At 37.5% G+C, this 17,449-nt stretch overlaps 2 pseudogenes; both read left to right on the top strand.

Annotated features, from left to right (window-relative positions):
- Positions 1-437: 437 nt before the first annotated feature.
- On the top strand, positions 438-1,005 carry LOC149223797 (uncharacterized; annotated as a pseudogene).
- A 14,580-nt stretch (positions 1,006-15,585) lies between these two features.
- Positions 15,586-17,449, top strand: LOC149223796 (hexokinase-2 pseudogene; annotated as a pseudogene).

Here is a 17,449-nt window from a genome sequence, read left to right as displayed (position 1 = left end):
CTGGGTTTAGAGACAATTATTTGTCATGGTTAGATGGAGGTTTGGAACATGCAAAAAATGGAAGTGCTGGAATAGGACTAGACATAAGAAAGGGTCATGAATTTTGGACCTCTTCTGTACAAGGTTCTCGTTTGCATGGATACAACTCCAAATTTTCACACATGGGTTTGGAGTCTAGTTTTGATAGTCCTTCCTTTTTCCATCTAGTTTTAGGACCTCGTTTTGAACATAATCATGGTAAAGAAATTGATCACTCAAATGTAAATGTGGGATATCTTCCTCCTACCATGGAAGAGGAATAATTGATTAAGTTATTCTCTCCTTTTGGTAGAATAGTTGAAGCCAAAGTCATCAGGGACGATGACAAAAGTTCAAGCACAGGTTATGGTTTTTTAAAATTTTATAATATCAATTGCGTTTCCCATGATATTACACATATGAATGTATACATGTTGGAAGACAATAATTTAGATGTAAGAGTGGCAGGATGGCCTCTTGGCTCTGAGATGGGACCTACAGAAGGTCTTTACACTTTGATGAGCAACAACCACCATGATTTCCTGTCCATTCTGGTGATTATGCACAAATGTCATGGAATCCTTCAACTAGGCATGTATCTTTATCTCCTTATAATATTTATTCTAATAAAAATGGTTATGGCATGCCATACCATAATGTCAATCGTTTTCAAGGAGTTAATTTCAACATTCTTCCAGCGTCTTCATATCGTACATATGATCTATATGAGATGCCACTTTGTTTCGCAAAATCATTTAGTGGCACGCAAGGTCCGCCTAAATCTCAACTAGTACTATGTAATGTCAATGATTCCTCGATGTCAAAATTAAATGTCCATTCAGGTGATGCCATGAGCCATTTTACTCAAAAAAATCTAGGATTTCTACATATCAACACTATGCACCTCCATCAGTGCCATCTGGCAGTGCATATTTTGAGTCACCATCACAAGCTTCATTAATGAGAGGTTTGGGTACTACTCCATGACCTTCTTACTAGTTTGTCGAAGGTTCTATGCTTGACCCGACTTACCATGTCGTCGACTTATTCTGGCACACCTTTGCCATAACCAACCCATATGCTAACTGCCACTGGTGCCCTGTGATCACATGTTTTCATGCCAACTCTTCGACCGATGCTTGTCGCGATTCCTATGACCCTGTTTGTCGTAGTTGTGGTTTATGCCTATCCCTGTTACAATACACACGTCCACTGTCGACCAAACTCCATTTACGTTAGATGCCGACCCATCATGCCGCCATAGGCCCGATAGCCATTGATCGCATTTGTCCGATCGAGCAGGTGTGACGTTAGAACAATGGTCCTCTGACACCGTTTGAAAGTAACCTTTGTTTATTAGGTGAGGGTTATATAAATCAAATTATATATATATATATATATATATATATTTGATTTTTTATATTATATAATTATATAATTAATAAAAATAAATAAATTACATTATATATATATATATATATAAAGGGGAATAAATAACCCTGGGTTCAAGACAATGTTACCAACAAATTATACAAGTTGAGGTACTAGTGATGTCGAGTTATATACGCTGAGATGACAGAGACAAGATGAAGAAAATGGTAGGCAATATAGCTTTGAGGACAATGATTTTAAGGAAGGGGCAATGTTACGAATATAAATTACATAAAATAAAATGAATATAAATAATAAATAATGAGATGATGATTATCTTAAATAATCGTTAGTTAAGCGAAAAAGCATGTCTAAAAGACATGCCCAATCATGAAAGGACACCTGCCTAGGTATATAAGCAGGGCCTCATTGTAACATTCTACATCCTTGTACGTTTCTATATATTAATAAATTATTATTTATAAACACATTTGTGTATTTTTACATTAAAGTCAACAAGCTACAATTTTGTTGCTTCACATTATGCAAGTTTTCCTTAATGATAGTTTTAATAGCCAACATCACTAGTTCAACCTGTCTTGTAAAAAATCTAGACATATCACATTATCTATCATTCCTCTCATAACACAATTATGCTAGGAACATCGACTACCAAAACCCCTAACCAAGAAAAGGTACAACATAATAGTTACCTCCACAACACGTCCACCCAATTATTTTTGGATTGTAGGAATGGAAACTCATGTAGCAAGGCTTACAATAAAGACTTCCTTAGAACTTGAACATCCAAAACATCTTCAAATACCAAGGTGAAGTGGCAAGAGCCTTTCACAAACAATTAAAATCGGGTTCCTAAAAGGTATTGTCAACAATAGTGTTCAAAATCATGGTGCCATAAACCAAGAATTCTCAACCATGGAAGATGCAAACATAACCATTCCCAAATCACACAAAAAGAGCACTAAACATAGCCAAATTTAGAGCTGTCAAGAATAGTGCAAAAAACTGAAAACAAAGTAAACTCTTAGATTTTTTTTCTCAAAGACCCTTTCAATTTTTAGTGTGTATCGAATAGTAGTTCCTTCTTCCATCATTGTTCTAAGTAGATTTTTTTTCTCGACCACCAAGATTTCTTGTCCATTCTGGTGATTATGCACAAATATCATGGAATCCTTCAACTAGGCATGTATCTTTATCTCCTTATAATATTTATTCTAATAAAAATGGTTATGGCATGCCATACCATAGTGTCAATCGTTTTCAAGGAGTTAATTTCAACATTCTTCCAACTACTTCATATCGTACATATGACCTATATGAGATGCCACTTCATTTGGCAGAATCATCTAGTGGCACGCAAGGTCCGCCTAGATCTCAACTAGTACTATGTAATGTCAATGATTCCTCGATGTCAAAATTAAATGTCCATTCAGCTGATGCCATGAGCCATTTTTCTCCAAACAAATCCAGGATTTCTACATATCAACACTATGCACCTCCATCAGTTCCATCTGGCAGTGCATATTTTGAGTCACCATCACAAGCTTCATTAATGAGAGGTTTGGGTTCTACTCCATGACCTTCTTACTAGTTTGTCGAAGGTTCTATGCTTGACCCGACTCACCGTTTTGTCGACTTATTCTGGCACACCTCTGCGATAGCCAACCCATCTGCTAACTGCCACTCGTGCCCTATCATCACATGTTTTCATGCCAACTCTTCGACCGACGCTTGTCGCGATTCCTATGACCTTGTCTGTCGTAGTTGTGTTTTGTGCTATACCCGTCACAATACACCCATCCACTATCGACTGAACTCCATTTACGTTAGATGCCGATCCATCATGCCGCCACGGGCCCGATAACCATCGATCACATTTGTCCGATCGAGCAGGCGTGACGTTAGAACAGTGGTCCTCCGACACCGTTTGAAAGTAACATTTGTTTATTAGGTGATGGTTATATAAATCAAATTATCTAATTTAATATAATTCTATACATATAGATTATTTGATTTTTTATATTATATAATTATATAATTAATAAAAATAAATAAATTACATTATATATATATATATATATATATATATATATATATATATATATATATAAAGGGGAATAAATAACCCTGGGTTCAAGACAATGTTACTAGCGAATTATACAAGTTGAGGTACCTTTGATGTCGAGTTACATATGCTGAGATGAAAAACACAAGATGAAGAAAATGGTCGGCAATATAGCTTTGTGGACAATGATTTTTAAGGAAGGGGCACTGTTACGAATATAAATTACATAAAATAAAATGAATTTAAATAAATATAAATAATAAATAATAAATAATCAAATGATGATTATCTTAAATAGTCATTAGTTAGGAGAAAAGGCATGTCTAAAAGACATGCCCAATCATGAAAGGACACCTGCCTAGGTATATAAGCAGGGCCTCATTGTAACATTCAACATCCTTGTACATTTTTATATATTAATAAATTATTATTTATAAACACATTTGTGTATTTTACATTAAAGTCGACAAGCTACAATTTTTTTGCTTCACATTATGTAAGTTTCCCTTAATGATATTTTTAATAGCCAACATCACTAGTTCAACTTGTCTTGTAAAAAATCTAGACATATCACATTATCTATCATTCCTCTCATAACACAATTATGCTACGAACATCGACTACCAAAACCCCTAACCAAGAAAAGGTACAACATAATAGTTACCTCCACAACACGTCCACCCAATTATTTTTGGATTGTAGGAATGGAAACTCATGTAGCAAGGCTTACAATAAAGACTTATTTAGAACTTGAACATCCAAAACATCTTCAAATACAAAGGTGAAGTGGCAGGAGCCTATTCACAAACAATCAAAATCGGGTTCCTAAAAAGTATTGTCAACAAGAGTGTTCAAAATCATGGTGCCATAAACCAAGAATTCTCAACCATGGAAGATGCAAACATAACCATTCCCAAATCATGCAAAAAGAGCACTAAACATAGCCAAATTTAGCGCTGTCAAGAATAGTGCAAAAAAATGAAAACAAAGTAAACTATTAGATTTTTTTTCTCAAAGACCCTTTCAATTTTTAGTGTGTATCGAATAGTAGTTCCTTCTTCCATCATTGTTCGAAGTAGTGTCTAGGCCTTCACCCACTTCTTTGACTTCACATTGTCTTATCATTTAACAACTCTGTTGATTTTTGTTGACCATTGGAAACTACTAATAGGTTCTCAACAATATCAAGTTGGGTTTATACATTTCAAAAATATCAACAACATTATCCCTAGAACACAAATTGGGGGATCACAAAACTCAATAAGGCTCACATACAAGGCCATTAATCAAAGTTATTCTACACGCATAACATGCCAACCATTGCAAGAGCATTGTTTCAACAAAACAATCCAATAACCATTGTGATAATAACCTTTGGCACGTGTTCAAACATTGCGATGACCAAACATCAATGCAACCATAATCAATCTTGGTAGTTGGCATTGGTCCAAAATTTTTCCTCTTACATAAATATCTATACACATATTTGTCCCCATACCACGAATTTCAACTTTGGAATGAATTCCTTGTCTATATCACGAGGATCTTGGTATGGTGTAGGATGTGTTCTTGTTCAACCAAAGGTGTAGGGTCTTCTTACAAATCAATAGATCTATCATTCAAAGTCACTATCTCCACATTTGATATATCATCATCAACCAAATCATCAATTGGCTCTTGTGGTACTCTCTACAACTTAGCGGAATGGCCTTCTACAACAACAAAAAATCAACGAGTGCATAATAACCTTGTTAAACAATACATAAAAAAATTATTAAAAAAAATCAAATCTAAAGGGGATATGGCCATTCAATGTTAAGGAATCCTAAATGCTCTATACATTGGAGTCTAAAAAACAAAATTAAAATAAAAGGAGGATAACAAAAATGACGCCAAATAAGAAAAACAAACAACACTATTACAAAAAGGGTGAGGTGCAGGATGTGTTCCTATTCAACCAAAAGTGTAGGCTAACCCTACTAATCAATAGAGCGATTATCTGAATCCATTATCTTCACATTTGACATACCTTCATCAACCAAATCATCAATTAATGCTTTTGTGCTCTCTACAACTTAGTGGAATGACCTCCTACAACAAATAGAACATCAATTTGTACACAATAACCTTCTTATGAATCAATGTTATAATGACTTCAAATAAAAATTCTTACCATATCCAAGTCTTGCTCTTAATGTTCTCATTTGAAGCTTAAAAGGGACAATACTAACTTATCAAAAGTCTTTCTCTTAAGATTCTCACCTGAAGCTCAAAAGGAACAACACTAACTTATCAACTTGACAATAATTGATACCTCAAAATGAGAACTCTAGCCTTAATAAAACTCACATTTTAAAGTCAAAAAATACCAAAATTAATCCTCGAATAGAAAAGTGTTGCTATTGGTGGTACCCATTAATTTCTTTTTGGGGGTGGGGAAGCGATAAATAAAAATACTAAAAAAGAGAGTAAAAATAAATATAAATAAAAGAGAAAAACTCTGAAATGAGAAAAACCAGATGTCCTTTTATAAATAATTAAAAACAAACACACACACAATTAAAGAGAAAAAAGTTAAAAAAAAAGAATTAAAAAAACTATTTATAATAAATTTAATCCAATTAAAGATGAAAGAAGAAGAAAAAAAAGAATTAAAAAACTATTTGTAATAAATTTAATCCAATTAAAGATGAAATGAAAAAAGGAAAATGTAATAATAAAAAAGGGGAAAAAACAAATATTAAAAAAACAAACACAAAAAAGAATTTAAAGAAAAGAATTGTGTAGCCCATGCCTCCCTCCTGAGCCTAGGGAAACTCATGCAGTCCTCCCTACCCCTCCACCCCAAGTTCATTGTTCAAATAGCCTATATAGAAAAGAAAAGTAAACAAAAAAAAGAGAAATTGGAAAATAAATTGTCTTTGTGGCGATTTGAGTTGAATTTTAGGTGTTATTTTCTCTAAAATCTTCTATGTGTATCACCAAAAACATTGACATATAGAAATTATACTCAATCAAAATGGAGAAACTCAATGGAGAATGTTGCAAATAAATCTTTCATAATTTGTTGCATCCCTTCATGGAAAAGATATAACAACCAACGATTGGATACAACATAGATACACATCAACAAGAAGAAAGTTGACACAACCATGTATAAAATAGACACAACATACACCATGGAACCATTAACATGTACACTGTGCACAAAGTGGTATTGTTGACATACTCATTTGAATTTAGTTACGTGCAGTTAAAGGTTAATATGTTGGTTTGACCATAAAACGAATGTATACATTTCCACGTATTTGGTTGCATTAAGTGTGGTGTTATTACAATAAATAAATGCGAGCAGATCAGGCAAGTTGATAGGAAGTAAGTGTTGCATAAACTATTGGGAACACTCAGAGGGGTGAATCAATATTTTTCTTCAATTAATATTTTTAACTTCACAAAGAATTAATTATCATTAACATTAGATCAACACAATCCAACATCACATGAACAGTAAACAACACCATTCAACAATGTGCAAACATCAAGACAATAGACAACAAAATTTTAGGCAAAAACCCTTCCAGGAGAAAAACCACCAAACACTTCTTAATATTTGTCTTCAATGAATTTTACATCAATGTTTTTAGCTCCAATTGAAGGAGGCTCCAACCCCCTGATTTACAGGCTCCAACCTGAAGGATGCTCCCACACCCTGGTTTACCAGTTGCAACTAGAAGGACACTCCAATGCTCCATATTGCAGGCCCTGACCTAAAGGATGATCCGACAACTTATTTACTAGTTGCAACTGGACAACCACTTCAACGCCCTGTGCAGGCTATAACTTGCCTAGCACCACACTGCCGCCCTGAGGTGTTCTTAAGCTCCAACTTGAAGGAGACTCCACTCTCCTACCTATCACCAGCTTGCCACCTTGGTCAGGTACCAAACCGTGTTTCATATATTTTCATATTGGATCCCCCTTTGCTTCAATAAAATAAATAATCAACAAATAGTCTATTGGCATTTGTAGTTTTGTAGTACTCGCAGAAAGTTGTTAGTAGATGCAACAACTTATTATGTTCAATGATCAAACCCTAGCTATTAATACCAATGTAGTACTTCAAGTTCTGCAGCTGAAACCCTAGCTTCACAACTTTTACCAACACTTCTCATCGTATAGATATATCAACTAATGACTCTAGCAGTAGAATATCCAATCCACAATCATAATGACCTACATTGTATATGGTCTGGCGTCACAATCTTGTAATACTACAACTGCAAACATTATTGACTTTTTCCCACAAGCACAAACCTAGATGCCACCAATCTAACCCATGTCTAATTGTAGGTTGTATCATTGCTGAGATTGGGATCATAAGATGTCGAAACAATATGTTGCAACAAAACCCTAGCTGCTCATACCAATGTCATCAGCTAATGTAGTGCACTTGTATAAATGTACTCTTCATGAAAATAGATCAACCCTAGAGCTTGTTGTAAACATCACCAAGTCATCAAACTTTTACTCTACCCACTGCATTCTAGTCTTATATTTGAGAGAATTGGGGCATCAAAATAAAATCACACTTACACGATTATATCCGTCTCTGATTCTTAATTGTGTAGCTTCTTTCAAGATCAAATTTGAACTTATATTGAATAATAATCAAATACAAATATATAATAAATTAAATTTTCTATAGACATGCTCTTTCCTGGTGATCTTCAACAACTGCCGGATAATTGCTAAATGTTTGACAAAATGTGTTGAAATATGCAACTAGGTTTGATCTTTATAATGTATATTATAGTCATGATTCTATGTATTTGATGAAAAGAGAAAAAATAATTTATTATTTTCGTTCTTCATGCATTGGTTATGCTCAAGGTAAATTTATTTGTAGGTTAAGCACCCATTGAGTTCTTCTAGGTTTGTTATAGAATTATGAAGTCAAAAGAGTCATTGTACTACATGTAAGACCCATTTGGGCATCTTGTATTATGTAAAATAAATTTATTTGATTCATAAAATAACTCCCAAGACCTTGTCAATGAGCTACAACAAGTCAACCTACATAAAAGAGCAAGCCGGCCTGATGGAGGCAATTCCTACCCCTGGAAATCCTAATTATAAGAGGCATTCAACCTCATTTGGAACACACATCCAACACATTCGATCAAGCAAGAAAGAATTTCGATCACCAGAAGAAAGAAGCTGAAAAGGGGAGAAAATCAAGAAGAAGAAGAAGAAGAAGATCAAGATCAAAGTTTTTGGACCTATATTTATCTCTTGTTTTAGGGTTTCTAAAGTTCATGGGCAAGTCGAAGTTGCAGAAGAAATTGCCAGAGAATTCAAAATTGCAGAAGTTGTTGGGCAAGTAGAAGTCCCTGGAAAAGTTGTTGGGGTCGAAGTTATTGTTGGAAGGTCAAAGGTTGTTGCTGCAAGTTGTGTAAGGAAGGCTCATTAAGAAGTAAGGTTGAATTGGTCTTGGAGGGGTCTTTTTCAAGGGTCTTAGGTCTTGGAATTCGTCATTTGAATGTTAAGTACAACTTAGTCTAGTATAGAGTTAGGTATAGAGTTAGGTAAAGTGTGTTTCTCTACCGTTGTACATTTTGTAACTTACAATCCGACGGTCACGATATGTAGTGATCCGACGGTTCATTCTCTCCTCGGTATTACCGACACTTGATCCGTGGCTTGACACCCGATTGGTCCATGATTTCTATTTAAAGCGCATGGAGGGTCATTTGTAGGGAAATCCGTGCATGAGAGAAACATATGTAAATTTTCATTCTTTTATTAATAAATTGCCTGAAGTGGCTACGTTGGCTCAGGCCGTGGACTGTTTCCCTCTTTGAGGGTTTTAACCACGTCAAAAATACTGGTGTATTGATCTGCGATCTGGTTGTGAGCGGTGTCCTTTGGTGTTCTGTCTGAGGAACTTACCCTGTAAATTCCTACATGGTATCAGAGCAATTTGAGGGCTGCGTCCGTTGGTGATCCAAATCTGAAGCCAGTAGAACTGCATCCGACTGCCGTTTCCTAGATCTGCTGTTTCTGACTGCTTTCGGGCCAAGAGGACTGCTCTGTTGTGTTGGGAGCATCTGTTCCAGTGAGGAACCCCTTTCGTTTCACGCGAAAAGGTTTCTGGTAGCCCTAGCTGCGTCATTTTTAAGATCTGGAGGTATACAGTGTTTATTTGCAGTTTACTGTTATTTTCTCTCTGTTTATTTCGGTTTCGGTTTATTTAGCCTCTTTATTACCAGATCTATACCTTTCATTTCTGCGTATGCTCTTTGCCCTGCGACTCTGTGCGATCTGGGCAAATCAGAAACAGAAAGGAAGGATTTTTCTCATGCGTATGCTCTTTTCCCTGCGCCTTAGGGTGATCTCGGAAAATCAGAAACATTGAGGAAAATATTTAGTTTCCGGCCAAAGCTAACTTTGAGCCGCAAGGTTCTTTTTTGAAAATATTTAGTTTTTCGGCTAAAGCTAACTTCGAGCCATAAGGTTCGTTTTCTTTGCATGTCCGTGTTGGGTTTTGTGTTTTTTGTTTTGTAGGGAAAAAGAGCTTTCTCAAAGCAAGCACGCAACCCAAAGCACCCCCCCTCACCCCCCCCTCTCTCTCTCAAATTTTTTGTATAGATCAATTGGTTCAAAGCTATTTTAAGAGAGTAGAGGTCTTGGGTTCAAGTCTCCATTTTGTGGGGGCGGACTTTTTCATTTCCGCACATTCTCGCACTTCGTCGACAACTTCAACAACTTTTTTTCAAAAAGCCATAACTTCTTCATCCGGAAGTCGTTTTCAGAACCGTTTTTTTTAAACCAGCCTAATTTTTCGAGATCTATCCATTGGAACACTTATTTTCAGCATCTTTAGCTTTAGTTTCCATTGAAATGGAAAGTCAATACCAAGTTACCCTTGACAGCACCAACTACTTCCAATGGTTGGCTTACATTGAGGATTTACTTAGAAGTAAAGGTCTCTACAGAATAGCCTTAGGCCAAGAAAAGAAACCGAAGGATGAAGATAAGGCTGCTAAATGGGAAAATAGGTAAGATCAAGCACGTGGATTGATAGGGATGTCTATTTCTCCAGATCTTAGATTCCATATTGCAGAAATTGATACTCCTGATGAAGCAATGAAACAAATCAATAAAGTTTTTGGGATTAAAAATGAAATTAGAGCCCATCAATTTGAAAATGAGTTGCTTACATTGGACCCTAATAATTTTTCTTGCATTGAAGATTTCTTGTCCAAGTTCAAGACCCTTAGATATCTTTTGGAAGGTGTTAAAGTTAAGAAAGAAGATAGTAAACTTATCTATTCCATTCTTACAAAGTTGGGACCAACCTACTCTGTGTTTGTTTCCACCTTCCATTCTACAAGAGAAGACTTCATTTCTCAAGGAACAGACTACAAGTCCCCTTCCTTTGACTCTTTTTGTGATTCTTTAATAAGAGAACAAGAAAAACTCTTACACCTTGGTCTTCTTAATCTTGGAAACTCTTCCAAGAAAGCGTTAGCCACCCAGCAGCAACCAAATTCAAAGAATCCTAAGAAGTCATATCCTAAAAAGAATGGTCCTAAACCAAACAAGGGTCCTAAGCAATTTCAGCCCCAAAATGAAAGATCATTTCAACAAAATGATAAGACAAATAAAAACAAAGGGAAGAAGACTGATAGACATTGCAATTTTTGTAATCGAGATGGCCACTTAGAATCAAAATGCTTTAAGAAGATGGAAGCCTTGGAAGCAGCAATGAAGAAGCATAACATCCATTTGGGGCAATCTTCAACTTCAACTTCATCTTCAGGAATGACACTTTCTGCATGTGGTTGTCAAGCATCTCGGTCTGGCTATGCATTAAATGTATCTTCTTCTTCTCATTCTCATGAGTGGCTCATTGATTCTGGAGCTTCTTATCACATGGCCAAAAACAAAGCCATGTTTTCTTCTTTAAATGATTGTAACACCAAAAATATATATGTTGGTGATGATAGATCTCTTAATGTTGTAGGGACTGGAACTGTTCATCTAGACAATGGTCAGTTTAATGATGTATTATGTGTTCCAACCTTATCCTGCAACCTTCTATCTGTATATCAGATAACTCATTCAGGTGAAGGTAAAATCGTTGAATTTTCACCTCATGATGTTGTAATCAAGGACTTAAGAGATCCTAAACAGATTTTGGCTACTGGCATTGCTGATGATTCTACAAGGTTGTATAAGTTTCACAACTTTGGGTCATCAAATCTTCCCTCAGTATTTGTTGCTCATAACGATGAAGTGAACAAACTTTGGCATGAGCGATTTGGTCACTTAAACTATCGCTCCCTTCAGCATCTATGTAAAGAAAATATGGTGACAGGTCTTCCTATGGTATCTTGCAGAGATGGTGTTTGTTCCGGATGTGTACTCGGAAAACATCATCGGGACAGTTTTGAAAAACGTGCCTCTTGGCACGCCTCAGCCCCTTTACAGCTTGTGCATAGTGATTTATGTGGTCCTCTTCCAGTTGTGTCATTCTCTGGCTGCAAGTATTTCTTAACTTTCATTGATGATTTCTCCAGACGCACTTGGGTATACTTCTTAAAACTCAAGAGTGAAGTATTTAACACTTTTTTGGCCTTCAAGGCCTTTGTTGAAAAACAATCTGGACATCAAATTCTTAAGTTAAGATTTGATAATGGCGGAGAATATGTTAAAAACACATTCATCAACTATTGCATTGAGAATGGAATTCAAATGCAACATACTGTTCCATATACTCCACAACAAAATGGTGTAGCTGAAAGGAAGAATCGCACCTTAAAGGAAATGGCTAATTGTATGCTACAATCTAAAGGACTTGGTCTTAGTTTTTGGGCAGAAGCAATTAACTGTGCAAATTACATAATAAATCACACTCCTACTAAGGCTTTAAAGAATATCACTCCAGAAGAAGCATGGAGCTCAAGCAAACCAGATGTAAGTCACTTTCGTGTTTTTGGAAGTGAAGCATGGGCCCATATTCCAGATGAAAAGCATAAAGCTTTAGAACCTAAGAGTGAAAAATGTACTTTTGTTGGATATTCTGAAGATGTCAAAGGCTATAGACTTATTCCATTTAAGTCCAAAAATGTTATCATTAGAAGAGATGTAAAATTTGATGAAAATATATCGGCCTGCGAGCCTAGTCCGGCGGATGTGCCACCTCTCCCTATCTCTTCTACCTTTGAAAACATTTCTTCTTTAAATGATGAAAGTGAGGATGACAATCCTCCCCCACCATCTCAGGATCCTCCTTCAGCTCCTGAGCTTCCAAAATGGGTTCGTGCTACTCGAGATGCAGCAGGTGATCTTGCCCGTGATCCTACAGATCAGCGACGCACACGTTCTCAGTTCGAGAGAGCCTCTTCTTTACTGGCTCAAGCTCCAGTAAATTATGATCCTGACACCTTTGCAGAAGCTTCAGGCCATCCAGATTGGGAAGCAGCTATGAATGAAGAATATCATTCATTATTGGCAAATGATACATGGGATCTTGTTCCTCTACCAAAGGGACGAAAACTTGTTAGATTCAAATGGGTTTACAGAACCAAGTATGGACCAGATGGGAAAGTTGATAAACACAAAGCTCGTCTTGTTGTTAAAGGTTTTTCACAGGTTGAAGGCATTGACTACACTGCAACCTTCTCCCCTGTTGCCAAAATGAACTCTATCCGCCTTGTTCTTTCCCTTGCTGCCTCTTTCAAATGGGAAGTCCATTAGATGGATGTTAAATCTGCCTTCTTACATGGGGACTTGCATGAAGAAATCTATATGGAACAACCCATTGGCTTCATACAAACAGACTCTAGCCTTGTATGTCGACTTAAGAAATCCCTTTATGGTCTCAAGCAAGCTCCTCGGGCTTGGTATGCCAAAATGGATAGCTTTCTTTTAGAATCTGGCTTTTCTAGGTGTCATTCTGACAATATTGTCTACACCAAGAAAGTGGGCAACTCTCTTATCATCCTTGTTCTTTATGTTGATGATCTTATCCTTACTGGTATTGATCCCAATCTTATAAACCATGTGAAGTCTAGCCTTAAAAGGAAATTTGAAATGACAGACTTAGGACACTTACACTATTTTCTCGGTCTTCAAGTCTTGCAATCCAAGGAGGGTATTTCTCTTTCCCAGTCCAAGTATGCCTGTGATATTCTACGCCATTTTCACATGGAAGACTGTAAGCCAGCCCCTTCTCCCTTTCAGTCTGGAGTCAAACTTTCAGTCACTTGTACTTCTCCTGAAGTTGATGCTACCTTATACCGTCAACTTGTAGGAAAACTTTTGTATCTAACCCATACTCGTCCTGACCTTTCCTTTGCTGTTGGCCTTGTTGCTCGGTTCATGCAAAACCCCCGTGAAAGTCATTGGAAAGCAACTAAAAGAATACTTCGTTATGTTCGAGGTACAGTTCAGTTTGGGATTCATTACAGTGCCGAAGCATCTCCTCTATTGGTTGGTTTCACTGATTCCGATTGGGCTGGTGACCCTGATGATCGAAAGTCTACTGCCGGTTATGTGTTCACTCTTGGTTCAGGACCTATTACATGGGCTTGCAAGAAACAAGGTCCCATTTCTCTTTCATCAGCAGAAGCAGAGTATCGTGGTGCCGTAGAAGCTAGTAAGGAAGCATTGTGGCTTCGTCAGATCCTGTCAGAGTTTGGCTTTGAGCAGCAACATCCGACTACACTTTGGTGTGATAATCAAAGTGCCATTCAGCTATGCAAAGATCTAGTCCAACATCAGCACAGCAAACACATTGAACTGCATATGCACTTCATCAGAAAGCTCATTCACGACCATGTTCTTGAAGTGCAATATTGTTCAACAGATGATCAAGTTGCAGACATCTTCACAAAGGCTCTCACAGAGGCGAAGTTCACTAAACTTCGATTTATGGTTGGAGTTCAGGAAGTTGTCACTAAGGGGGGATAGGCTCTAGTGCCTCCTTCCTTATCCTATTGTGTCATATTTGTAAATCCTTCAATCCTATCCCAAGTTGTTCTTAAGGGGGGATGTTAGGATATTCCGACACATAGGAAATAGTTAAGTACAACTTGGTCTAGTATAGAGTTAGGTATAGAGTTAGGTAAAGTGTGTTTCTCTACCATTGTACATTTTGTAACTTACAATCCGACGGTCACTATATGTAGTGATCCGACGGTTCATTCTCTCCTCGGTATTACCGACACTTGATCCGTGGCTTGACACCCGATTGGTCTGTTAGACTCCGTCTCAACATGAGATTGATTCTTCTTCAAAACAGGGTTTTGAAGAAGAAATCATTTAAATGTGCTGTTTAGATTATGTAATTTGTTCTCCAGCTCTTCAAAAGGCCGCAGCAAACTTCAACGCTCCTATCCCTGCACAAGCACAATTTGAAATATCATCAGCAATCAGAGGCAAAAGGCTATGTGGAGAAATCTCACTGGAGATCCCGAACACCTGTTTTGGAAATTGTCATAAATGAATTATCTTACAACAAGGAGTTGATTGGTCCATGTCTTCAGGCATTGATAGAACCCAAGCGGAAAATGGACATTATTTTGACCTATCTTTTGAAATATTTCTCACGCTGTAACAACGGCAGAAAGACAGAGGTCTATTTCCAGAACAGTGCTATGAGGTTCACTTTGCTACAGCTCTTTGTCAAAAACAATCGCAATGATCATCGCAGGCAACTCATAGTTGACTTGCAGCCTCCTAGATTTGACAGCGGAGCAATCCTTAGTCAGGACCCTGCAGTTTCATATGTCAGATTTTCAATGGATCTGAATGATGATCAACGCCGTGCTATACTTAAGATACAGTGCTGCAAAGGCCTTTGTTTTGAAGCGCCTTGCTTACACTTTGCTCTGAGAAATAACGAAAGTATTGTTTCTGGTGGTTCTTCATCCTATCAAGATGAGATCTTAGATACCATGGTCAACATAATATATCCAAGTTTGTTGGAAACCACAGCAAAGGTGATGACCGAATTGAAACTGTAAACATTTCATGTAATGTTGTTGGGTCGGCTTCTTGGGTTCCAAATCTGACATGCAGCAAAAGGGATAACGGGTGAAATTATGACCACAGTTACAACCACAATTCAAGATATTCAGGAAGAATTTCTGAACCTGGTTTCCAGAGAAACTGTTCTTGTTGGGCATTCATTGGAGAACGACCTTTTAGCATTGAAGGTTATTCACAATCTTGTAATAGATACAGCCCTCTTGTACAAACATCCCCGTGGCACACATTTTAAGCCGGCTTTACGAATCATTGCAAAAAAGTTTTTGAACAGAGAGATTCAACAATCTGAAAATGGTCACAACAGTATTGAAGATGCAAGAGCTGCAATGGATCTAGCACTACTGAAGATTCAGAATGGGCCAGCATTTGGAAATCCTCCATGTGGTTCTCATCAAAAATTAGTTTCATTATTGAGCGATCATGGCAGGAAATGTTCACTTATTGATCAGAAGGAAGTTTTACAACGCTATGCCCTTGGCTCATGTAATGCCATCTTGTCTCTGCTAGATGTTTGATGCAGATGTTCTAAATGTAGAATTATGGTGGTTTGGCCAAAAGGCAAGGGTTGCCAAAGTACTTGAAGAGGCAAGGAAGCGAGGAGTTTTCCTGGAAGCATTTCGACAAACTAAGTTGGTATGGTCATTGGATGTACACAGAATGTCTGTTGGTGCTGCATTGACATCCCTCTCAATCTAGCTTATTGATATACGAAGATTGGTTCTTGATGGAGAAGATATTCCTCAACTTGTCAGCATAGTCACTGTACAAGGTGAAATGGGACAGAAAAACGATGCTAGCGGGTTTCCCATTGCAAAGGCAGTGCAGTTTTTTACACCAGCGCGGCCACTCCAACCCTGCGCCCGACCACTCGAGCTGGAATTTACAGAACCGGCCCAAACTCATTCAAATCACTTTGTGACTTGCAAATTGCTCGAGGGATGAGAAAGGCCTTTTCTATGCTTTGGATCTCGGGGGAACCAATTTCCGGGTGTTACATGTTCAATTGGGTGGCGAGGAAGGACGAGTAATTGATAAAGAATTTACAGAAGTTACTATTCCTACAAATTTTATGGTTGGAACAGAAAGGGAATTGTTTGATTACATTGCTTCAGAACTAGCAAAATTTGTCGCAAGTGAAGGCAAAAACTTCTTTCTAGAACCTGGCCGACAAAGGGAGCTCGGTTTCACTTTCTCTTTCCCAGTGCATCAAACAGCAATTGCCTCTGGCACACTAATCAAATGGAGCAAAGGATTTTCTGTCTCCGAAATGGTTGGCAAGGATGTGGTGGTAGCCTTAAAGGAGGCCTTGAAAAGACAAGGTCTGGACATGCATGTCTCTGCCCTGGTTAATGATACAGTGAGGACATTGGCTGGAGGACGATATCGGGATGAGGATGTTATGGCTGCTGTTATATTGGGCACTGGTACAAATGCCTGTTATGTGGAACGTGCAGATGCAATCCCGAAATGTCAAGGCCATCTTCCAAAATCTGGCTATATGAGTGGGGGAACTTTTGGTCTTCTCATCTCCCAGTAATGGAATTTGATAAAGCTCTTGATGCTGAAAGTATAAATCCTGGCGATCATATCTTTGAAAAGCTGATCTCGGGAATGTATTTGGGAAAGATTGTAAGAAGATTATTGCTGAAATTGGCTGAAGATGCTGCTTTATTTGGAGATAACATTCCATCCAGACTGAGAGAACCACATGTCTTATCTACCCCGAATATATCTGCTATGCACCAAGACACCTCATGTGACCTTAACGTAGTTGAATGTACCTTGACGAATGTATTTGGGATATCACACATTCCTTTGAGGACACGAAAACTTGTAGTCGAACTATGCAACATTGTAGCAGTACGTGCTGCTCGTTTAGCAGGAAACTTCAGAATTTTTGTCATGATATTCAAATGA

The sequence above is a fragment of the Pinus tabuliformis genome, chromosome Q (genome assembly GCF_031772625.1).
Source record: "Pinus tabuliformis cultivar Carrire ecotype Pingquan chromosome Q, CPIR1, whole genome shotgun sequence".
NCBI lineage: Eukaryota > Viridiplantae > Streptophyta > Pinopsida > Pinales > Pinaceae > Pinus > Pinus tabuliformis.
This window is presented reverse-complemented; position numbering and strand designations above follow the sequence as displayed.